The 22,762-nt window shown below is 38.0% G+C and overlaps 1 protein-coding gene across 2 annotated transcripts in view; it reads right to left on the bottom strand.

The window, feature by feature from the left end:
* lingo1a (leucine rich repeat and Ig domain containing 1a) overlaps positions 1-22,762 on the bottom strand; it is a 176,451-nt gene that overhangs the window by 13,880 nt on the left and 139,809 nt on the right. The window lies entirely within an intron of this gene.

Below are 22,762 nucleotides of genomic sequence, written 5' to 3'. Positions count from 1 at the left end.
AGTGGGGTATATAGGCATAAGTTAGTTTGAGCTGGAAATTACATGATAATCTTTAGACAACTCTTAAATGTTATTAAAGTTAAAGAGACTTGACCCATATGAATTATCTTAAATGATTCCTCAGGCCAATATACAGGGCTTGACAGTATCACTGCTCTGAGCGGGGCTTCCCTCTTGAAATACCGCCCATGTAAGTTTGGAGAGACGGACCATCTTTGGTCAGGTCATGTGACCTGGAGAATGCCTGGAGAACGTATCACTTTACGGCAGTCACGTGGCACTCATTGGGCTGAGGCTTTTGCTACAGTTTTTTTTCGCCTGTTCATCTCCTGGTCACGGTCGAGGCAAGCAAAAATTTTAAAGCTGCTTCTGAGGAGGCTAAAAAGACGCCGCCGAGACCCGGCCCCCACCGCCGACCCGCCTTCCGCCCGGCGCCGGACACCGCCCCGCGCACGAAGGGGGCGATGACGCCGGCGAGGCCAGGGAGTAGGGGGGAGCGCCACCAACGTGGCAAGGAGGGCCGAGCGCCGGGCCTCTGGCGGCGGCTGATCCTCCAGCCTTGACACGACCCCAGCACAGCTTTGCACCCTCCAGGAGCCACGCCTCCAGGAAGCTCTCTGCCGTGATTGACATGTAAACAGACACGCCCACGTAGGTGAGCATTTCAGCGTCCTTCACACAGTGCTATGTATGTATTTTCTACAGTCTACGTATGTACCGGTGAACGCCCCGCCCCCACGCTCTGTCTGTGTTTATAAAGCAGCATGAGCTCGGCTACGAAGTGGGTGGGAGGAGGGCAGGTCCTACGTCACCGTGCGGGGAGGAGGAAGTCAGTGTCCCATCTGTTGACACGCCCACTCATTAATATGCATAAGTAGGCCTCAAATCAGCCTGTTTGTGAAGAGTTGGTCAGAAAGTGACTTTTCAGAGGTTAAAACTCTAGAAAACAGGAGAGTTTGGGAAAAAAAACCTCAAATACTATGTTTTTGGTGTTCTTAGAACAAATGGAGATGGGTGAAAAATAGCATGACGTGACCTTTAAAGGGCAACTATAGTAAATTTTATTAGCAAGCTCTATTAAAAGATCATATATAATTACCAAGGTTTAGTTGGGTTATTTCCCCTATGTATGCCTCATAAGTAATGCCTCATTAAACACAGTTCATCCAGTTTCTGATCAACTTTTTCTCTTTTGATGTTTTTTTTGTCGGAGTTAAAAACAGAGAGGGAGCAGAAGCCCGCATGTCACGTTCCATCAACATTAAGCTAATTACTCAGCTCTGCCCAAATAATTTCTCTTTTGTAATTTATTCTATACAACCTTTTTTCTAGTCTGGCGATAAGCCACACCCACTTCATATTTGTAAGAAAGTGGATATGGAAATGCCGCCGTTTCTGCTCTTTTTGTCGGTTTTGAAAAAAAAAACCGAATCAGAGACGTACAGAAAGAACGTCGTATCTCTTGTGCCAAGCAGTGTCACAACAAACATGGCGCCCGCCACGGAGAAGAAGTTCAGAGCTGCTGCTCTGACGTGGAAAAATATCGTTGAAACCACAACAAGAAGAGGCTTTGAAACCATGTTACAGGAGAAACAAAGAGTGTCCAATAACTAGCGTAGGCTATGTATCATTATCCATCTTTGTTGAACAGCCTAGTGTGATAGGTCGCCTCATTTAGAATTACTATAGCTGCATTTCCTTGAGGTTTAACGATAACACAGCTAGCTTACAGTTAGCTTATTTCACAAGCAAACAGATTGTAATTTAATATTTTAGCTACTGTTCTTACTGAAATGTACCCTAATCTTAAGGTGCATCAGCAACATTGAGGGCTGACATTTAGGGTCAGAACAAATCTTTCTGACTGTACTGGAAAACTTAAAACAATTTGGTGGAGGAGCTCTCTGATAAGACGCGAACTGTCCACGAATTCCCTCCATTTGGTGCCCTGAAGGTGAAACACAAAAAGCAATAAAAGAAGGAGAAACAATAAGGGTTGAAGGTCACAATGCTTATATTTGGCTTTTCTTTCCCATAGTGCACCTGTTGTGGTGTCATCTATTTAGTTTGAGAGACAGAGATGTCAACACTAACAAGGCCCCAAGACGAGCTGCCTGGAGGAGTTTCAGGAGGAACATCAAATATTTTCACCTTTGGTTACATTGTTCACTCGACTGTTTTTGTTACTGTTCAGTTTCAAAATAGAACTTTGTCATGATATTTGTTTAAAATGACTAAATTTAGGTTTATTTAAAAAAAGAAAGAAATTGAAACACTTCAAGAGCATTCTGTCCAGACCAGCCCACTACATTATCAGTGACACCATGTAGAAGCTGTTATTAAGTCAGTGATTCTCAACATGTGGCTCTTTATGTCTTCATTTGAATTATTATTCCCCAAGAAAACCTTGAAAGGGGAAACTTTTTTAACCCCTTTTTTCTTATTTTATTTGGTCATTTTGTAACTTCCTCTGCCCACACTTTATTCAGACTTTAGCTTCCTTTAGCAAATAAATATCCCTTTTTTCTTTTTTTTTTTTGGCAATTTCAGCAAGTTTTTTTGACACTTTTATTGAATTTTTGTACTTTCTTTGATTTTTTTGGCCACTTTTCATCCAAATAAGCTAACTTTTGCCAAATAATTACCACTTGTTTCCATTTTTCCCAAAATTTAGCCTCTTTATGTTCCACATTTTTGCACTTTTTCACTATTGTTTGCCACATTTTGCCCATTTAAGCTCCCCTTTGCCTTTTGACTCATTTTAGTCACTTTTCACTATTTTCTTGCCATGTCTTCTCCCCTTTTGGACCATTTTTGCCCACCTGTTACCATGTCTGCCTCCACTCGCTCGTAGCCGTCCAGTCCCCTTTTGGTCGACGGCCCACCAGGACTCATATGTTCTCATGTTTTACTCAAATCCCAACTATTGCTTTCCAAAGAGCTTCATTCTTCAATGCCTTAATCAAAAGACTTTAATCATCTAGAATTCTCCTGTGGAAATGAGACTGTAAAGACGGTCAAAATCGCCCATTACGACGGCTGGATATCCAGACAAATTAAAGAGCTCTTACGAAGGGAAGTGAAAAAAAAAACCAAAACAAATATACTCACCCAAACTGTGATTTATTATTTTTGACAGCTAACCATCAGGTTTCTATGCAGGTCTGTGCATGTGCTTGTGTGCGTGCGGGTAATTTGTTTTTGGACGACCTCTTATGCTATTGCGTGGAACATATGTGTTTGTAGAACATATAGCTTTATTAACAGCAGCACCGGCTCCTCATTTACATGAGTCTACATTGGAACATGCTTTTGTTTTGCAATGAATAATTCAGACTGTTTCTTATCTGCTGCATGACGAATGCAGCTCGGTCTGTATTGACTTTTAATTGTGACTGGCATGTGAAGGCTTTTCTTCCCACTGTAGGTGGTGGGAATGAATATACCCTCATAGTGAGACCCTTTCATGGGAAATGAGCTGTAATTAGTGGATAGAAAGTTGACCCTGATGCAGAAAATGTCACATTCAGGCACTGGAATCTGACATTGCATACTGCAGCAGGGAATTTCTGCACTATGCGAATTAGCGGCACAATTCTGGTAATAAGGACCTGAAAAAAAATGCAAAAGTCACATGCAATATTTAACGCTGATGGAAGACTGTATACACAAGTAACGGATATGTTCATCAATAGTTGCACAGGACAGGAAAAGCCATCATTTCAACAAACTATAAATGATGTATATACACAGCTGTATGCTCAGAGCAGATTCAAAGCACTAATTAATACAGAAAATTCTAATTCATATCCAGATCATGTGCTGCACCGACATGTAGGCCATTCATTAAGCAACGCACGGGTATTATGAGAAGATTGGCATTTATTCAGTATATAGAATAATCCATTTCCAAATTTAGATGATTTATGAAAATGTAGATATACAGTACATATTACAATGCCAACATTTTCAACTGCTGTGCTGCAACATATCAGCTGTAATATGATGAATGTTCAATTTAGTCACAGAAATAATTTTTTACATTATTTGGGTCAACTGTAAAAAAAAAAAAAAAAAAAAATGAAAAGAAAAAAAAAAGGTGCAAAAAAATAAAGTTTTTGGTGGCAATAGTAACTAGAATATTCATATTTTGACCCAATGTATTGTTTAATGTGTTCCGGGTTGCAGGCGTCTCACAGGGCAAACACAAAGTGACGTCTACGCTCAGACTCAATCCTATGGGCAATATAGAGAGTCTAAATTATCTTTACATTAAGACATATATATATATATATATATATATATATATATGTCCCTTATTTGAACAAAAAAGTAATTGCCTTTTACGGTTATTGTGAAAATAAATTACTGTATTCCTTCAAAGGTAACACAGTGTAGCCTATGTGAATACTTTATTAATTATTCACTGTGTTATTGCAATACATTGTTATGCCATCCATCCATCCATCGGATCACTTTTATTTGTTAATGTTTATTAGGAAATATGATTTATTTATTTGTTCCAATAGTATCACCAAAAATGTTTTGTTTTGAAATCACAGTTTTGTTCCCGTCTGACAATCCAGCTCACGTATGTACAGTAGTTTCTTTTGTCACATTACAATTGTGTTCAACTATTAATCATTTATATTCTGCTGACAGCATCAAAATGTTCTTTTTTTAATTGTCATTACAAACAAGAGAATAAATGTTTAATATCGCTGCAACATTGTGCGATAAGTCTTTCCATGAAATAACTGAATTTTCCTATTTTAGCAAAGAAATGTGCTGAAATGAGGAGATCAAAGCATTCGTCTCCCTAGGCTTCCTCCCACGCTTTCATATTGAACCACTGTCAAGTTAAAGGTTTGTGAGGCTAAAGCCAATCTGAAGTCTGGAGAAGCAGTCCTATAGGAATATGGATGCTCCGAGATCTTTGAGAAAAGGACCAAGTGTAAGATCCAAGGCACGCTACAATCTCGTAACGACACATTCAACAAGAATAATAAAGGGCATTAGGTTTTTTCTCTTCAGCAAATGAAAGTCTTGTGATTTAAACATTCATAGTTTTGTATAAAAGTCACTTTGGTTTAATCATTTAGGATTTACAAAGTACCAGAATCAGGTACAGCAGATTGTGTTCATGCACCAACACAAAACAAAGGATCTTATTTCTCTGTTTAGAAAAGGCAAAAAAAGAAGAAGATGGATGTTATAAGTCAAACGTTAGTGGTTTGTCTGAGTTTTATCAGTAAAGTCTTTCAGTTTTGAAGTTTTGGTATTTTGTCTGCAGCTAAATCATTTTTCTGTTGACTTTCAGAGATGACAAACCCCAAAATAACAAAGCATGGGTAATTCATAGCATGCTGTCCTTCAGTCTGGCAAACAATGATTCAGAGCTCCAGCAGAAATAAATTACCTGATTTCCTATGCAAACCAAATGGTAGGTTTTGCTACATGACTGTAAATGAACTATTCACGTGCTACGATATGGTTCAGCATTGATTTTAAAAAAAGCTCTTCACATCGGCAAGACAAAGGAGACACAGCAGTAAAAAGAAGTTATAGTATTTTTGTTACGGTGGGATTTATTAAGCGTATTGGATTTCCTTTCACTAAGCTTGACAGAAGGCACTAATCAATCTTTAAGAGACACGGCTACGTGCTGTGAAAGCAAAACCCAAAACTGGCATGAAAAATAGACTTTCCCCAAAATCTGCACCAAAATTAATCAATAACCCTCTTTGATTTGGGCATTCAGTGTTTAGTAGCTGGGTATCCATTACAGATTTCTGCAAAATAAAAGCAAAATTTCCAAATGTCGACAAAATGTAATTGTGCTTTGAACGTGTTTACATTGAAGATTCTTTTGGGTAGGAGCCTCGTAGGAAGACGGACGCTCTAAACCTCCTTATAAAACTCTGTGTTCCTTTGTTGTTTCAGAATCAGAATCACGTCTAATGTGGCTGTAATAATGTTTTCTCGGAGAGAAGTGGTCATGTGACCATTCTGTGATGTGTATTTGTGTAAAAAGTGTTTCCATAGTTCTTTTGCGACACATTTCAGTGTCCAAATATCTGAAATTCCTCCTCATGAAAGCGTAACAACCTTTTAGCAATATTTGAGTGCTTTTTCGAAATTCAGGTTTTATTTAGATTAGATAGTGTCGCAAAAGCGCAATGGAAACACTTTTTCCGCAAATACACATCACAGAAGGTGACGTTCATGGTCACATGACGTGATGTACCTGGTCATATGACCACTTCTCTTCGAGAAAACATGGCGCGGTATGTGTAAACAGAAGAGGAGACTGAGACATTTCTTAACGTTATACTTAAAAATTATTATTGCCACATTAGACGTGGAACAACAAAGGAATACAGAGTTTTATAAGGAGGTTTCACAAGAGTTAAGGTTGCCCAAAAACAACCTTCAATAAAAACACGTTCAAAGCGCAATTATACTTTGTCAACATTTGGAAATAACGCTTTTATTTTGCGAAAATCTTTATTGGAAACCCAGCTTGTAACACACAAGGTTAGGGAATACTCAGCCTATAGAAGGTTCAAAGCAGAGAATTAGCCTAAATGCTGGCCTTAGTTTACCTTAACACTTAAACTTACTACATTTGAATATACATGTACATATACGTATAGTAATTAATTTAAATGTTCACCTTCACTCTTCATTGTAAATGCTAAAATATAATTAACTCATGTTTAATTCATTCCTTTTGCACTACTCATCACTGCACTGCTGCACCATTATCCTATTATCTTATTATCTTGTATTATTCTATTTAGTTTTGCACATATTAGTCTTTTACTACTGTTTATATATTTTCTAAATGATTGTTATTAGTTAATGTTTACTTTGTTAGAGAAAGCACAGTTCACCAAGTCAAATTCCTTGTGTGTATAACATACATGGCCATTAAAGTTGATTCTGATTCTGATTTTGGCTACAGGATTTTCTACGAAACCTGTGAGGTGTATTGACTGCTTCATATGATATTCATTTAATGCAATATACATTTTACCTAGATTTGAGTGTTGGCCTTTTGCATGTTTGGATGCATGTTTTCGCAATTAAACACCTCAGAAGCACTGCGGTTGTTACAGTATATTGACCTGTGAACCTTGAAAGATCCTTGTCTCAGACTAGCTACAGCTGTATGCCATAAACGAGTCTAACTCCAACCTTTGTTTGTAGATATATGGGAGTTTTACCACCGCAATAAACATTTGTTGCTTCCTCTCTTTGTTCCTTAGCTAAAGCCTTAGACACCACATGTTGGTTTCAGGTTTCTCGTCAGATCATATGTGTTTGCTTGGCTGTTTTTCCCTCAGAGTAGCGTTTGGCTTTGCTGTTCTCAGACTTGCCATGGAGGGTCTAACTCGGACACTCATCTTCACATTGTATTAATAAAATGTTACGTTTATATCAAGAAGGTGTCCGCGGAGAATTCTTCACATCATCACATCAACATTTAGATAAAGGGGAACCCACCACACCTGTTAATTTTATAGTTTTTTTTTACGTACTCTTGCCAGAATCTAAACAAAATAGGACTACTTCATTGTGAGTTGTTATCCTTTGACTGTACTTGTGTGTTCCAGCATACACGGGCATAGTGAAAAGTTGTGTGAACCACATTTAAAGATAATAAATACAGTTTACAATTATCAGTTTTTATTGTGCTATTTCGATTTTGCACAAAGGTAATGGAAACGCAGCTACTATTGGCAAGTTTTTGTTCGACTACGAGAAGTAAAACACGTCAATCCTTTTCTGTTTCAAGCACCAATCAGCTGAGACTTGAAAGGCCTGGTCCGACCCCTCCACAACTTCAGTTTAGAGATACAGAAGCTTAATCCACATCCTTTGAGAGATTGCCCAAAAAGATGAAGCCCTAATTAGCGAGATAAAACCCTACATAATGACGCTATTGATACGGAGTGGGAAATTAGGTCTGAGAAGAACAAAAAAACAAAAAAAACGAAAAAAACAAGAAGTATAAAGTGTAAGACTTAGTAGTTCATTCTCACTCTTTACTCCTCCAGAGGAGCATTGTCTCATCTCTCTAAGCAATCCACCTGCTCCAAATGTTCTCGTAAGAAGCTTAGACGTAAAAATGCTGACCTTCATATAATCAAAGATTATGTGTTGGAAAACAACAGCAGTTTTAGAGTACTTAAGCAACAGCACTCGTGGGAGGTTCGAGCAATTAAAGGCAAAATGACTTGTCTAAGCTGTCCTTGTATCCTCACATTGTCTTTCTTTGGTTCCCCAAAGCAGAAGAGGAGGTCATGTAGATCACATCTCAAATGCTGGGGCTAATCCTGGAGGTGCTAGAAAGGAGCAGAATAATCTCACTTATAGAAAGACAATTGAGGTATTTCTTATGCTACTCGTGGATCAATGACAAGGTGACCCTTTCTAGTCGCACCAGAGGGCTAAAGGCCTGACAAAGATACTGCAAATCCCTCATCACCACATGTGCACTCTTTTTAAAAGCTAGACAAAAAAAGCCGTTAGAATCAAAAAAATGTTCTCGCTTCAATTTCTTATTAGCTTTTAAAAAAAAAATATCCAAAAAGATTAAAATAAGTTGTTTACGTGGAGATGAATATTCCCAGACATTAAAAGCTCATTACAGTCTGAGTTTAGACTCAATCTGCAAAACGGAGACATGATTCTGCCACTCATTGCTTAATTCAGTGTTTCTCAAATGGGGGTACCGTGTACCTCTAGGGGTACATAATGGCACTACATGGGGTACTAGAGAGAGAGAGAGGAAAATTAACAAATAAAAGCATTAAATATGGGTTTTATAATGTTTATTTTTAGTAAAAATTATAATTATATAAATAATGATGGAAATTATCTTGATTAGAAAATGAACTGAAAATACAAGAGTCAGTCTTGGCCCCATGCCAGTCGGAAGATGAAACAAAATTATATAAATTAGAGAATAGGGCTGTGCAATATATCAAGATTCAAGATATATCGAGTTTTCTATTTAAAATACAGCATGAAAAGCACATCAAAACCCAGACCTTCATTGAAACAAGCCACACTACAGAACTCACTCACACGTGCTGTCCCTTATAGGAGAAAAAGACAAAAGTTGCACATATTGTGCAGCTGTTTGTTAATAAATGTGCCTTAGTAACATTTTACATTTAACATTAACTCATAATTGTCTTTCTGGTCAGACTTCATTTGAATTAAAAAATATTGAAATTTACATTGTTTGCCATTTTGCAAAAAATATAGATATAAGAGTTTTGGTCCATATCGTCCAGCCCTACTAGAGAAATAAATCTATTAATGAGACTAAATATTGTTTCATTCCACCTATTAACAAAATGTGATACTTTAAAATATGTGTTATCACTTGGTCATTCCATCATTATGATATGTAGTTTTATTTTTTTTTAAGTATTCGAAGTAAAATGCTTTAGTCCACATGTGTCAAACTCAAATTCGGCCATTTAGAGCATCCAATTCTGCCCGCAAGAGAAAAAGAAAATGACAGCAAAAACATGAATTACATGAAAACATTTTGTCCTTTGTTTATAGCACATGAATGCAGTCATTTTCAATTGCAAAATGTGAAAAGAACGCTCCATTTTTCCACAAATCTTGCAATTTCTCACAAACAATTCCACAAAATTCCTTGAAAATTTGGTAACAAAATCAAGAATTGATCAAGTGAATTGAACTGATAGGGAAAACATGGGCACAATGATTTAATTTGTTTTCTTCTTTTTGGTCTGTATTTGGTCCCTGAACTAAAATGAGTTTGACAAAGGGGGTACGTGAGCCTCAACAAATGGGAACAACTGTCTTTGCCCTTGTTTCCCACGCACAGAGTAGCAACTTTTTAGCAAGGCAGCAGACTCATTAGCTCATATGCTAATGGAGACACATTTCTGAGTTTCTTTTTTATACGCACGTCATGTTTTCCTTGTGAGGTAACACGCAGGACATCCGCGCTCCCTAGTTAAAAAACCTTTATGTGTTCACACAGGATTATGAAATTATTTATAATGCCTGCCTGAGGACGAGTTAACAGGAGTAGCGGATTAACAAACATGCACACTCAAGCACACTGTAAGCTCGGAAACTATTTAACTGAAATTGGAAGAGGAACGATTAGTTAGATAACCAATAAATACATCAGCCCTTTTCTCGTGCTACACCGTAAATCTGTCTCTGAATATTTATGATTACTGCAGAAAAGCAACTTCTGTTGCAACGTTTAGGTTTTTAAAGCAGTGTAGGCCATCATGTTTTATTCATCTTATTCCTGGTGCAGCTACTTTCTAATTATTGGAACACATTTATGTTTGATACATAGAAATAGAAACTGAAAATAAAAGAAAGGAAAACAGACTCTTTGTTAAGCCAGATTATCACTGTACACAAGGTATAGTGCCATGAATATACAGTAGATTGGATAAAGATTAGGTCAACTTCCTGCATCATTCTAAAAAAGCTTGAACTAGTTTCATTTATAAACTAAATAAATAGAAGAAATGCCTTTATTTCTGATAAGCTAATTGCTATTTGCTACTTCTGCTAGAAATGGTTTCCGAAATCATTCAACTTTCCACTTTAAAATAAAGTGAGAAAAGAAAAGTTACCGTAAATAATAGGCATTCAACAATTCTCACTAATACATTGAACCGTTCGGTACGCCATCCATGGTTCAATACAGACTTGTGTACCGTGGTTTTTACGATTTTGTGTACAATACACCATACATAGGAATGTGTACAAATTTTGTTTCGTTTCAAAGTAAAACAAAAAGGTTAAAATTTTAAAAAGTAGCTGTCTTTTGTAATCCCTTGCTGTTTTTCCTTTTATAAATAATACAGAAAAACAGAAAATGACCACAAAAATGCACAAATTGACACCATAAATGCAAAAAAGGACAGAAAAATACACATAATTATAACAAGAACACACAAAATGACAAAAAAAACCTGACAAAACAAGAAAACTACAGACCCCCCCCCCATATTAAAGCAGAACGAAGTAACTTCAGCTTAGCCCTCCCCTTAAAGGTCCCTTTTGGTTATGTCACTGGTGTAAAAACTCCACGTCCCCCGCCACCTGCCCCACCCCACAGCTACATGAGCACCTTTGCTCTCCCAAGACAATAGCAACCGATCACTGAAAAATCCTAATACAACAGTGACACTAGGGGTGCTTTCACACATATAGACCCATGTGACCAGAATGAGGAAGAGAGACAAGTAAAATAAATAAAGTTATACGGAAGGGAGTGTGGAAATGTGTGTGTGATGTGTTTGTTTATCAACGAATGGCTGTTTGACTACATGTTCCTCTGTTTCACCTTCCTTTCCTCCTGGGTTTGAGGCACTGGATCTGTGTGCTGACAAAGCGGCTCCGAAAATGGATAGGTGGATGGATATTTTTTTGTGTGTGCTGCCTGATAGAGCGCTGGGTTACGAGTGTGTGTGCGTGCCTGTTGCGCAATCACACACACTGAGAAAAGTTCATTTGTAGACAATCGTGTACAACCACGAAGCTGGTCATAATCTAGCATTAGTTTCTTTTGGGCTGTCGTAAAGCAGTAAGTGCTGTTTTCTGTCCAGAGAGAGCAGGGGGAGATGAAAGACCCCCCAATCACCGCATAAACACTTGTATTACCCTCACAGGGAGAAGGATTTATTAAGGTGAAAAAGTTACTTAGTTCTGCTTTAATGCTCAGATCAATGATTATTCTAATGCTGACATAAATGTTGATAATGTGGCCCTCGGATCAGATATAATCACATTTTTGTGGCCCCCGCTGTGATAGTGCTGCCCATCCCTGCTGTAAAGCCTCACAGTCAGTAGGTTTAGACCAAGTAAAAGAAAGAAACAAAACTTTTATTGACAAGCAAGAAGGTGAAAGCAATTACAAAAATAAATAAATAAATAAAAATAAAAACATTAATTATTTCTAAAGCAATTTCATATCAACCTCAGGTTCTAACATCTGGTTTAGAAAAGGATTGTATTATGGACACAGATTATTAGTAGTTTCTTTTCAGGGCCACATGTGAGTTCATAATGGGCTGAACGTGGGCCACGGGCCATTGTTTGAGAAGCGCAGCTATAAAGTGGAGGTTAAGCCACCTGCTTAAACACCCCCTGATCCCTTTCCGATCCCCGCGCTTTGCCGCAGGTCCCAAACTACTTTGCACTTCTGTCACACGGCTGTCTCCAACAAGGTCAAACGCCATTTCATTTTCTCGCTTTTGATCGGCGCTTGGCTCTTTCATCAGTCCCACCCCCCCTGCCCCTCCTCCCCCTTTACCAACATCTGGCCTGTTACACAGTGCCTTACTCAGCTTTACTGTTACAGCTCATACCTACTATTTATATCACACTAAATACTAATTAAGGGTCAAAACCAGGGTTGGGGTCAATTATAAATGCAATCGCGTAAATGATAATTAATTACAATGATGACAATTATAATTGTAATTGTATTTGAAAAAATCTGTTGCTGTTGTAATCAGTTAAATTGTAATTAAGTTCAGATAATTGACTTTGCATTTGTAATTGTCATGGAAATTCTATAAAACTGTCAGTGCCAACGCATAAAAATAGATTTATTTATTCATTTTATTTTTTCTGAGATAAGCCAATCATAAAGCATACAAATGTTTATGGGGTTGTTTATTTCGGGCTCAGTAATTGTGATTAAATAAATTTTAACTTTAGTAATTGAGAATGTAATTGTAATTGAGTTTCAGGGGGAAAAAAATAATTGCGATTTATTTGTAATTGGAATAAATGCCGGTTATCGTAATCATAACTAAATTGTAGTTGAACATGGGTAATTGAAAATGTAATTGTAATTGAAAAATGTAATTGACCCCAACCCTGGTTAAAACTGGTCTACATAAACAATCAGTTTCTGTCAAAATCACGACTTATGTTTTGCTCTTTTAGCTGAAATAATAAAATGTACTGATGGACAGCAGCGTGTTGAAGGATGTAACATCACCAGCAGGGTTGGGGTCAATTACATATTAGGGTTACAATTACATTCTCAATTATCCATGTTCAATTACGATTACAATGACCTGCAATTTTTCCAATTACAATTCAATTAAAATGATGTTTTATTCTCAGAAAGCTAATTACAATTATGTTTCTCAATTACAATTAATCACAATTACTGAGCCTGAATTAAAAGTTAACCTTCCTCTTGTGTTAGCTTTCTGTTAGCATCTCTTATAATAATGGGTCCTAAATCAGCTGTAAAATACACTAAAAACAATGATCTATCATCTAATTTGTTTCTCATCTACTAATTACCTTGTTAGGCTTCCTAATCAATGAAAATTGAGGTTTTAATATTCATGGTGTGGGCTTTTTATTTATATTTTATTAAATGGTAAAATGTGGAAAAGCTTGATATTAAACATATTTTAATAATTGTTTTTTTGCAAATTTCCCCTCTGACTTTCATATTTTTTTTATCTATAGGACATCTTAACCATAAATAGTTCAGGATACCCTGTACATCCCTCATAAATCTGATCCTTTTCAACTCAATGTCAGTTTTTGGAGTGTAACCTCTGTGAAACGGTGTGTGTGCAAACACAGTTTAACACCCTGGTTCACGTCCTGGGGTACAGGGCAAGTTTATTGCTGCCTCTTCATGTCTCGCCAACATCTCTCCATGCCACGCAGGCTGCTGGTCGATAACCTGAAATCCGACCTTTTGTTTCCTCCCCTGCACTCACGCTCTTCTCTCGCAGCGGTATTATCACTTGTTTGTCACTCTTTTCTCTCTAACCCGTCTCGCTACATTTTGATGGGGTGGTTTGGGGGGGGGGGGGGGGGGGGGGGGATTCAGAGTGAGGCATAAGCCTGGATGGAGGAGAGAGACAGACTCACGGCTTATGTGGGAGTGTTTACTGAGAGAAGGAGATGGAGGAAAAGCAGCAGAGTGATGGAGAGACAGCCCCAGCTTTTAGAGCGCTAAAAGCCTGTGTCGCTCTATAACAGTTGTATTGAATCACATGATAGCACACTGTCACTAGATGAATAAGCATTACACAATGGGTACAAAACACGTTAAAATATTTGAATTCTGTGAGAACTTTTTTCATCAAAATATCAGGGAGAATAGTTTCTTTATATTTATTTGTCAACATTTCAAAAAAGGGAAAACTGTAGCCACGGTTACATGATGTTTTTCTTTTTTTTTAAATCGGAATCAAAGTATTCTGCTTCATGTTTACACGGAATTAGTAATTGTATATTCCGACCATATTTTGACCTGCTACTACTCTGTCAATTTTTAACCGATCTACATCGTTCAAATATCAAATATGTTACGCTGCTTAGTGTCAATGCTGCTATGTAATTTGTAAAATGCTAACACTTTTACTTTTAATGTAATATTATGTTTTATGTTTTTACTGTAAACTGCTATATCTGTCAATGTTTAACTCAAAGACACAATTTTAGATGTTGCTACGATTTTTCTTTTTTTTATAATTATACATTTAGTGGGAATGCTTAGCATTTACTTCCTACTTTTCTTCCACGAGTAGAAAACTTTTATCCTGAGACGTTAATGTGCAGCTTTAGCTCATTGTGATCATAGCTTGCTTCCATCTTCCTTCAAGCAATCACACCCTGCACAATGTCTCTGACTCTAAATATATTTGTTTGTTAAATCCTCAATGACTTACTGTGACCTATCACGTCTATCAGAAAAAACCCACAACAAACCTTCTACTTTCGGATACAACAAAGAAGACCACATATTAAGTACTATTTTCACTTGAATTTTGATTATAGTTTTGAAGCAGTAGCTCAACAATAACATACTGTTTCACTTTGGTCAGCTGAGGAGGAGAAGGAGGTAGATTAGAGGAGAAGGGAGGCAGATGACCAATCAAAGCCAACGTTTACTGCTCTACCTCTGCTCTACAGGATGTTGAGCGGAAGGAGAATTTTCGGACCACCCGCACGTCATTTCTGAAGCTATGTGGTCTGGTGCAGGGCTTCATGTCCCCCAATGAATTCTGTTTAATTTGCCAATGTCCATGTGTGTAATATGTCCGCAAATGTCCACTTGTTTTTGCTTCCCTTTATCCACTCTTTTCATTATATCAATATCTTCTAAGGCTCAAGTCTGGGCAACCATCTTGGATTATGTCGACACCAGCGTGTCATCGCGACAGGACGAGCATGTGCAGAACGACCGGAATTAATTTAAAGCAGAATGAACGTATACAAGATTAGAGCTGGGTATCATGGCCAATTTCCTGAAGCGATTTTGATTAATGAGGTTTTGAAACGATTAATCACGATTGAATTTCGATTCAGTATTGATTTATAAATTTCACTTGGATATCGATAAGATGGTTCCAAACTTCTGACTTAAGTTGGGGCGCCTTACCCAGCGGAGCTTCGTCTGCCATGTTTGGCGTTGCGGGCACAGTAGTTGGATTTGCAAACACCACTCTGTAGTGTGAGACTACTGGGGTTAGGGTAATATATATATATATATATATATATATCCAGCACCTATGAATCGATTTTGCAAAATTTCAATGAAATTGATTCAAAATCGAGGAATTATTCAATTCAGAATTAATATCAGAATAAACCAGCCACTTAATTCAGATTTAAGTTTATTCGGAAAGGCCATTTTCATTCAGAATTAGGTGTTTACAAGGTGATTTTAAGTCTTACATTTTTATTCTGAATTAAAGGGGAATTAAAGCTCTCTTGTAAACAGCCTGTGTGACTAACAAAAATAATGTTTTTTTTATTGTAATTACTCAGGGTGTACATTTGTAAACAGATACCTTATCATTGTTAAGGTCTACCTATCTTATTGTGAATGAGGGTGCATGTTACCACCCTGAACCCTGTGGCATACGGAGATACACAGGATACCTGAAGCTACTGTATTGGGTGTTCATGAGATCTCTACTGCAATCTAGATGCTTGGTCTACACATGAGACAAATGAAAATATTTTTGATTCAAGAGTGCTTGTTTGGCACCTAAACACTGAACTTTGCTTACCCTTAACTTCTACAGGGTATATTAACAGCCATTACATCAGAGAGGTGGGACAAAAACACAGGAATCAGGTCCCTACTCATGGGAAAGGCTTCATTCAAGTGTGTGTGTGTGTGTGTGTGTGTGTGTGTGCTGTTGTTCCAGCAGAAAAAAAGATGTGTTTGTTTGAACAGATGCACAATAATAATAGTAATTTCTGCAATCGCAATTTATTTAGTTTCTAGTTGGAAATGCATGTCCAAATGTCTAATGGAAAAATAAAAGCTATTGTCTACAGCTGGACGGGGAAGGGGACGTTGGAAAGAAAAAAAAAAAAAAAAACTACACCTTTAAGTATCTAATGCACCTGAAATACAATCGCAGTAATAGAAGTGTAGGATCTCTTTGGCCATAAGCTACTAATTAGAGCGCACTGCATCGTGGTCTGGTGAAAACATCTTGAGTGAGTCCCACTCCAGCCCCGCCTCCGAGCCATCAGCAGACTTATTTGATCGATAGAATTTACAACCCACGAGCATCTAAGCAGAGTGACATTCACACAATCATCAAAGTGTTTAAAGTCTTCCTGGCAACAGCAGTGCCAGAATAAGCACTCATTAGCCCCCATAGACAGTGAATAATAAACATCTACTCCACAGCGTTTCAAAGGACTGACTAACAGGAGCTTCCCAACACTTGACCCTTAACATTCTGCGCCACAGGGATGTTTGACAATTACGTATAAAACACGCCTTCTCCAAACACTTTACAAATGAATGTGGAAGTACTGCGTTCCATGCAAAGATAATGATAAATACATCATTTTAAAGCTGGGGAACTCAATTTATTTTCTTTAATTAAAAAAAAAGATTCTTGTAGTATATCGTAAAAGTAATCATTTCTGAAAAAATTGTAGGTCTGCATGCTGTCTGTGCTTTATAATTAAGTATTTTAGTTATTAAAATCCCGGAAGACAAAGTCTTGGCGGTCACCCCCTCCAGCTCCAATAACAGGATTTATAAAAAGGAGGGGCGAGCAGAGCCCACGAAGGAGCCTCCTCATTGGCTGCCGTGGTATATAGTGAAGCGCGTGCACGGTGCAAACTTGTTTTCAGTCTTGGTTTAACTTTGGATGCACAAGTGTCTGTTTTCCTCCTATACAGGTCATCTGACGCTCCATTTTCCTATATTTTCTGTGCATCCTTTTACGCGGTGACGTGTTTTACCGGTAGTACACGTTCAGCTCTCGTGCGCGATTTCGTGCACTTCCGTGAGAGGAGGAGACTGGGAGGGATTATCAAGGTGGGGGGCGGGATTTACGGTTCAAATTCAGCCATGCCCCTCTGTCATGGTTCAAGAATCAGGTAGTGCAGCTTTAAGTATTTATTTGAAAGAAGAAAAAAGTGTGATTCATTCCTAACATATCTATATTTAAAGATGATTGGTAGTGATAGCCTAAAACTGAACAAATTTAAGAAAGCCTATTTAAGATTAAAAATTAGTACTTTATTTTTTTTTTATTCCAAACTTAATTTAAATTTAAATAAAAGATATATACTTGCAGTACCAACAATGCCCACCAGGCACTAATACACTAGTTTAAGAAAAACATATTTACATGAACTTGTAGAAAATGACTATACAAAACTATTTATCTCAACTTAGCTTTGGTGTCTTCAAGAACCCAGAAACTGTGGGAGTTTTCAGAGCTTATTTCATGTTTATCTTCTGGGAACATTTCATAATTGTTGCTTGAAGCTTCTTTATTATTGGTTCTTTACATAAAGTTTTGAGTATTATCATCTACTGTAATGATAATATTCTAAAGAATATATATGTGATGTAGAACAAAGCCTAGCCATCCACTCTAGGGAAATAATTAATAAAAACATTTGTTATCATAACAACCATAAAGTTTCCAGACTATCCAGGTTATTTTTTATTTTGATTTCGCAACAGTTGGAAATAGAGCTGGGCAATAAATCAAGATTCAAGATATATCTAGTTTTCTATTTTGGCGATATGGAAAACGACAAAATTGCCTATATCGAGATTTATCTATTTCTTGTTTTTATTTATACAATCACAGAGTACCAATCACATCATACAAATATGTAATATTATTCATAGAGTACAGTCAAACAGTGTTCTTCTTTACAATTTTTCCACATTTTGGAAAATATATTTTATAGCTTATTTAAGATATTTTTGCTCGTAAAATACTCATTTTAGGAATCGCTGCTTTCAATGCTTTTCTAGCGCAGCATGAAAAGCACAGTTTGATAGATTTCTGAGTGTGTTCTAATGCAAACATTCCCCTAAACAAGTCACACTACAGAACTCACTCACACATGCTGTCCCAGAGAGGACAAAAAGCCAAATGTTGCACATGTTGTGCAGCTGTCTGTTAATAAATGTGCCTGTGTGGCATTTTTCATCTGCAAAATTAACCCAAAATTGTCTTTCTGGTATGACTTTATTGAGAAAAAATATTGAATTATGACTTTTGGTCCATATCACCCAGCCCTAGTCGGAAATATTGCTGCATTAATGATAGATCTCTCTTTGATTTCTAGGGTTAACAAAGGACCAACCGGTAACAGCTTTTATTAAGTGCATGGTTTGCATAGCTAATATATACTGTAGCATTAAGCTAGCCAGGACAAACGAGGATGACATTTAAACAATTGCGTGTGTCATGGCCACAACGTCAGCCTCTTGATGTTGAGCATCCAAGATACAGAGAAACCAATGAGGTCCATCACTAGCCAAAGTGGAGAGGAAACAACAAGTCTAACAAGAATTAAAAACGACTGATTTGAGGTAAAAGCTCAATGTAAGACGCACTCAGGAGAAGTCAAAGAAATGACAATGTTGAAAGCAGTTTCAAACTGTTTCTGCCACGTTTCATCCTGAAATGACTGCTGCCGCCAATAGACGTGATAACTTCAATACCTGAGCTAAAAAGTTACTGTAATTGAGTTTCCTTTATGGGTACTTGAGTATATTTCTAAATCAGTAATTTTACTTGGACTTAAGTATGTTTTAAAAGAAGTAAAGTAATTTATTACATTTCTTACACCCAACAGTTATGGAGTAAATTATTGTTTTTTAGTTTTAAAATGATCAACAGACATTGTGACACTACAAAAAATTAAATGACCAGACAACAATTAAATGCATCACATCATAGCCGACCAATCAGATTAAACGTAATCCACAGTGTTAAATGAAGGTAATTTTCTCAGTTTTAGAGTTCATAAATGTATCGATGCTTAGAGCCTGATTATTCATTTATTTTGAATTATTATGATTTTTTTTTTTTGTTTTCTGTTTTTTTTTTAAATAATTTTACACATTGACAAACTTTTGTATTTTGTACAGATGCATTTGTGGAAAATACATTAATTAATTGTGGTAGATTTCATCTTTTCCTTTTTTAAATTTCTACATGAGATGTTTACTGTATGCAAGGGAACTGTGGCAAGATTTATTAACATAAATAAACGTGAGGGGTGAAAGTGACTAATATATTTTACTTTGAGTACTGTTAAATTGAGCTACTTTTTACTTATACTTGAGTATTTTATGTATGACTTACTTGTACTTGTACTTTAGTACAATGTCAATGAAGTAACAGTAGTTGTAGAATAAATCAGTACTCTTTACATCTCTGTTTAATGCAACGCTACACATGTTTTAACCGACGTTAACGCAGAGACTTGTGAACACAATCCTTCTCCGTCATCATCACTGCTTCCGTGATCCTCCGCAGGCCCTTTTTCTAAACATGCTCTCCAGCCTGGGGTGGCATTATCAAGACGGAGGCTTTAAGATAGAACGACAGCGTGGGTCCCGTTGTAAAAACAACATAATTGCCATCCCATGTGAAACCCCCCCCCCCCCCCTCTCTGTGTCATCATAGTGTTATGCAGGCTTCACGGCGGCACATCTGGGAGCTAATAAACACCTTGTCAATGCACAAGTTGTCATCTTACACCCATGATGAGCGTCTCCAGGATACAAGCGGAGGTGTCGTACGTGCCGGGAGGAGGCCGCTTCCTTACACTATTGGTCATTTTGTGTGTCATTAGAAGCCTGTGATCTGTCATCATGTGCTAACGCTAACACCGCCGTCCTGACCGCAGTCACCCACCCACTCAGTCTGCTGTCAGACCTACGGTGCAGCTGAAATCTTCCATGAATGATTTATCACGTGCACTCTCCCAGTCACATGTCATCGGTTTGCTTTTCCATTCAACCTACATGTGATTAAATTACTGACGTGTTGGGATATAACCATGCTTCACTGAAATATAATGCCATTAAAGGAGCATAATGTACGCTATCCCTGGGTCTTCTGTATCATATCTGTTGCTATGTACAGGTTGAGCTTATTGCAAGCATTGATCAAGTTGTTATAATTCAATAGCGCAGGTATAGGCAACTCTATCACAGCCAGCGGGGGCCACAAAAATATGATTGTATCTGATCCGAGGGCCACAACATCAACATTTATGTCAGCATTAGAATAATGATTCATCTGGGCATTAATACAGGGGGGAAGGGTTTTGTCTTTTTTTGTCTTTGTCAGTTTTTAGTCATTTTGTGTGTTTTTGCAGTCAGTGTGTTTTTGTTCTTGTTGTATTTTGTGTATTTTCCCGTCCTTTTCTGCATTTATGTTGTCGATTTGTGTGTTTTTGGGGTAACATTCTGTATTTTTGTATGTCTTTGGAGCTATTCTGTAATGTGTTTTGTGTGTTTTCATAGTCATTATGTTTGTTTAGGTGGTTGTTGTGTCTGTCTTTGTTGTCATTTTGAGTATTCTAGGAATTTTTTCAGTGTTTTTGTGTACTTTGTGCAAATTGCAGTTGATTTGTGTGTTTTATGAGTTATTTTGTGTATTATGTGAGACTTTATCTTAATTCCATCCATCCATCCATTTTCACACCCGCTTTGTGCTATTTCAGGGTCGCGGGGGTCTGCCGGTGCCTATCTCTGCCTCACACTGGGCGTGAGGCGGAGGTACACCATGAACAGGGCGCCAGTCCTTCGCAGGGAAACACACAGACAACCACTCACACTCCCATTCACTCAAATGAAACCCACGCAGCAGGGGGAGAACATGCAAACTCCACACAGAAAGGACCCAAGTGTCCACCCCAGGGCTTGAACCCTTCTTGCTGTGAGGCAGACGTGCTGATCACTAATCCACCGTGCGCCCTGAATTCATTCCAACTTCTTGAATTACTATTTTTGACGATTTGTTTTGGGGGCCGCACAAAATTAGACTGAAGGCCACATGTGGCCCCCGGGCCGACAGTTGCCTATGTCTGCAATAGAGTATGTCAACAGCAGCGTTATAATAATGTGGGATGTTAGGAATAAAATGGAAATGCACATGTGTATCCATGCATGCGGGGCAAAAAGGTGAAAAAAGGAGCTGTAGGTGACCAACATCTGCTAAATCACAATCACATCAGAGAAGTCATGGAGACACACCTGGAAAATATACATATATATTTTTAAAAATGGACTTTTCCAGCAGAAAAACGCAACAGAGGGAGGAGGAAACCAGTGAAGGTGGATGGAGTTTGGTGCACCTATAAAAACTTGCACCCTCTTCTATAGTGCCACACCCTTGACTGCATCTGTGTTTGATATCCCAAAGCGTATCAGCAATCAGTCATCTAGGGTTCAGCACAGCACAGAGAGCTGCTGCTGCTGCTGCTGATGCTGATGCTGATGCTGCTGCTGTTCTATCTGGCTCTGTCCGCTCCCTCCGGCTATTTATAACCAATAGAGCTACAGCACTTTATGAATGTCTGCAGGCGTACAATCACACAGCCTCCTCATACCGTGCCGCAACACTTTTGGTGTGCATGATATACATTATACATAGACACAATAACAAATAACGGAAAAAGGAAATTAGACCCCCCCCCCCCCCCCCCTTCCCTCCTCCCTCTTGATAAACAGAGACTGTGTGTCACCTAAAGACACACAAGACCCAGTGTTTGTGTGAAATCATCCAGGCTACTTTTAGACTCTCATAACAGTTCAAGTCATAAACAGGATGAACTGGGAAATTTCTGCAGAAGCTTTTTTTTTTTTAAGAAAAAAATAAATAAAAAAATCTTGCTGCCTATTTAACAGATAGCCATCTTTTGCAGATGAATAAAATGGCATCCCACAGCCTCACAGTGATTAATGTTATCTCAGCAGAAGCTGTGCGTGGTCAAATGAAGGCTAGATTAAGATAACATTTTTGCAAATCAACATCACACACACACACACACACACACACACACACACACACACACACACACACACACACACACACACACACACGCACACACACACACACACATTCAAGGGACAATTAATTTGATTAATGCTCTAAGCCTTTGGTCCTCTCAGACGGACGAAAAGAGTCAGAGAGGAGTTAAAACCATCAAAATGTGCACTGATATATTTCAGATACCTACAGAGGAGTCCACCACCCCCACCACCACCCTCTCTGTCCCATCGCAGGTCCTTCTACCCACACCAGCAGCACCCACAGGGCTCGCCTTGGGTTATTATCATGTGGGTGCCCGTGACGCACAGCAAAAGCAGCCAAAACTGAGGAACGGCTTTTTTCAAAGTCAGCCACAACAGAGATAAAACCTCATTTAAATAAATGAAAAAACGTGCGCACAATTA

The sequence above is a fragment of the Gouania willdenowi genome, chromosome 6, assembly GCF_900634775.1.
Source record: "Gouania willdenowi chromosome 6, fGouWil2.1, whole genome shotgun sequence".
Taxonomy (NCBI): domain Eukaryota; kingdom Metazoa; phylum Chordata; class Actinopteri; order Blenniiformes; family Gobiesocidae; genus Gouania; species Gouania willdenowi.
Note: the sequence above shows the minus strand (reverse complement) of the source record. Positions and strands in the feature narration are given on the sequence as shown.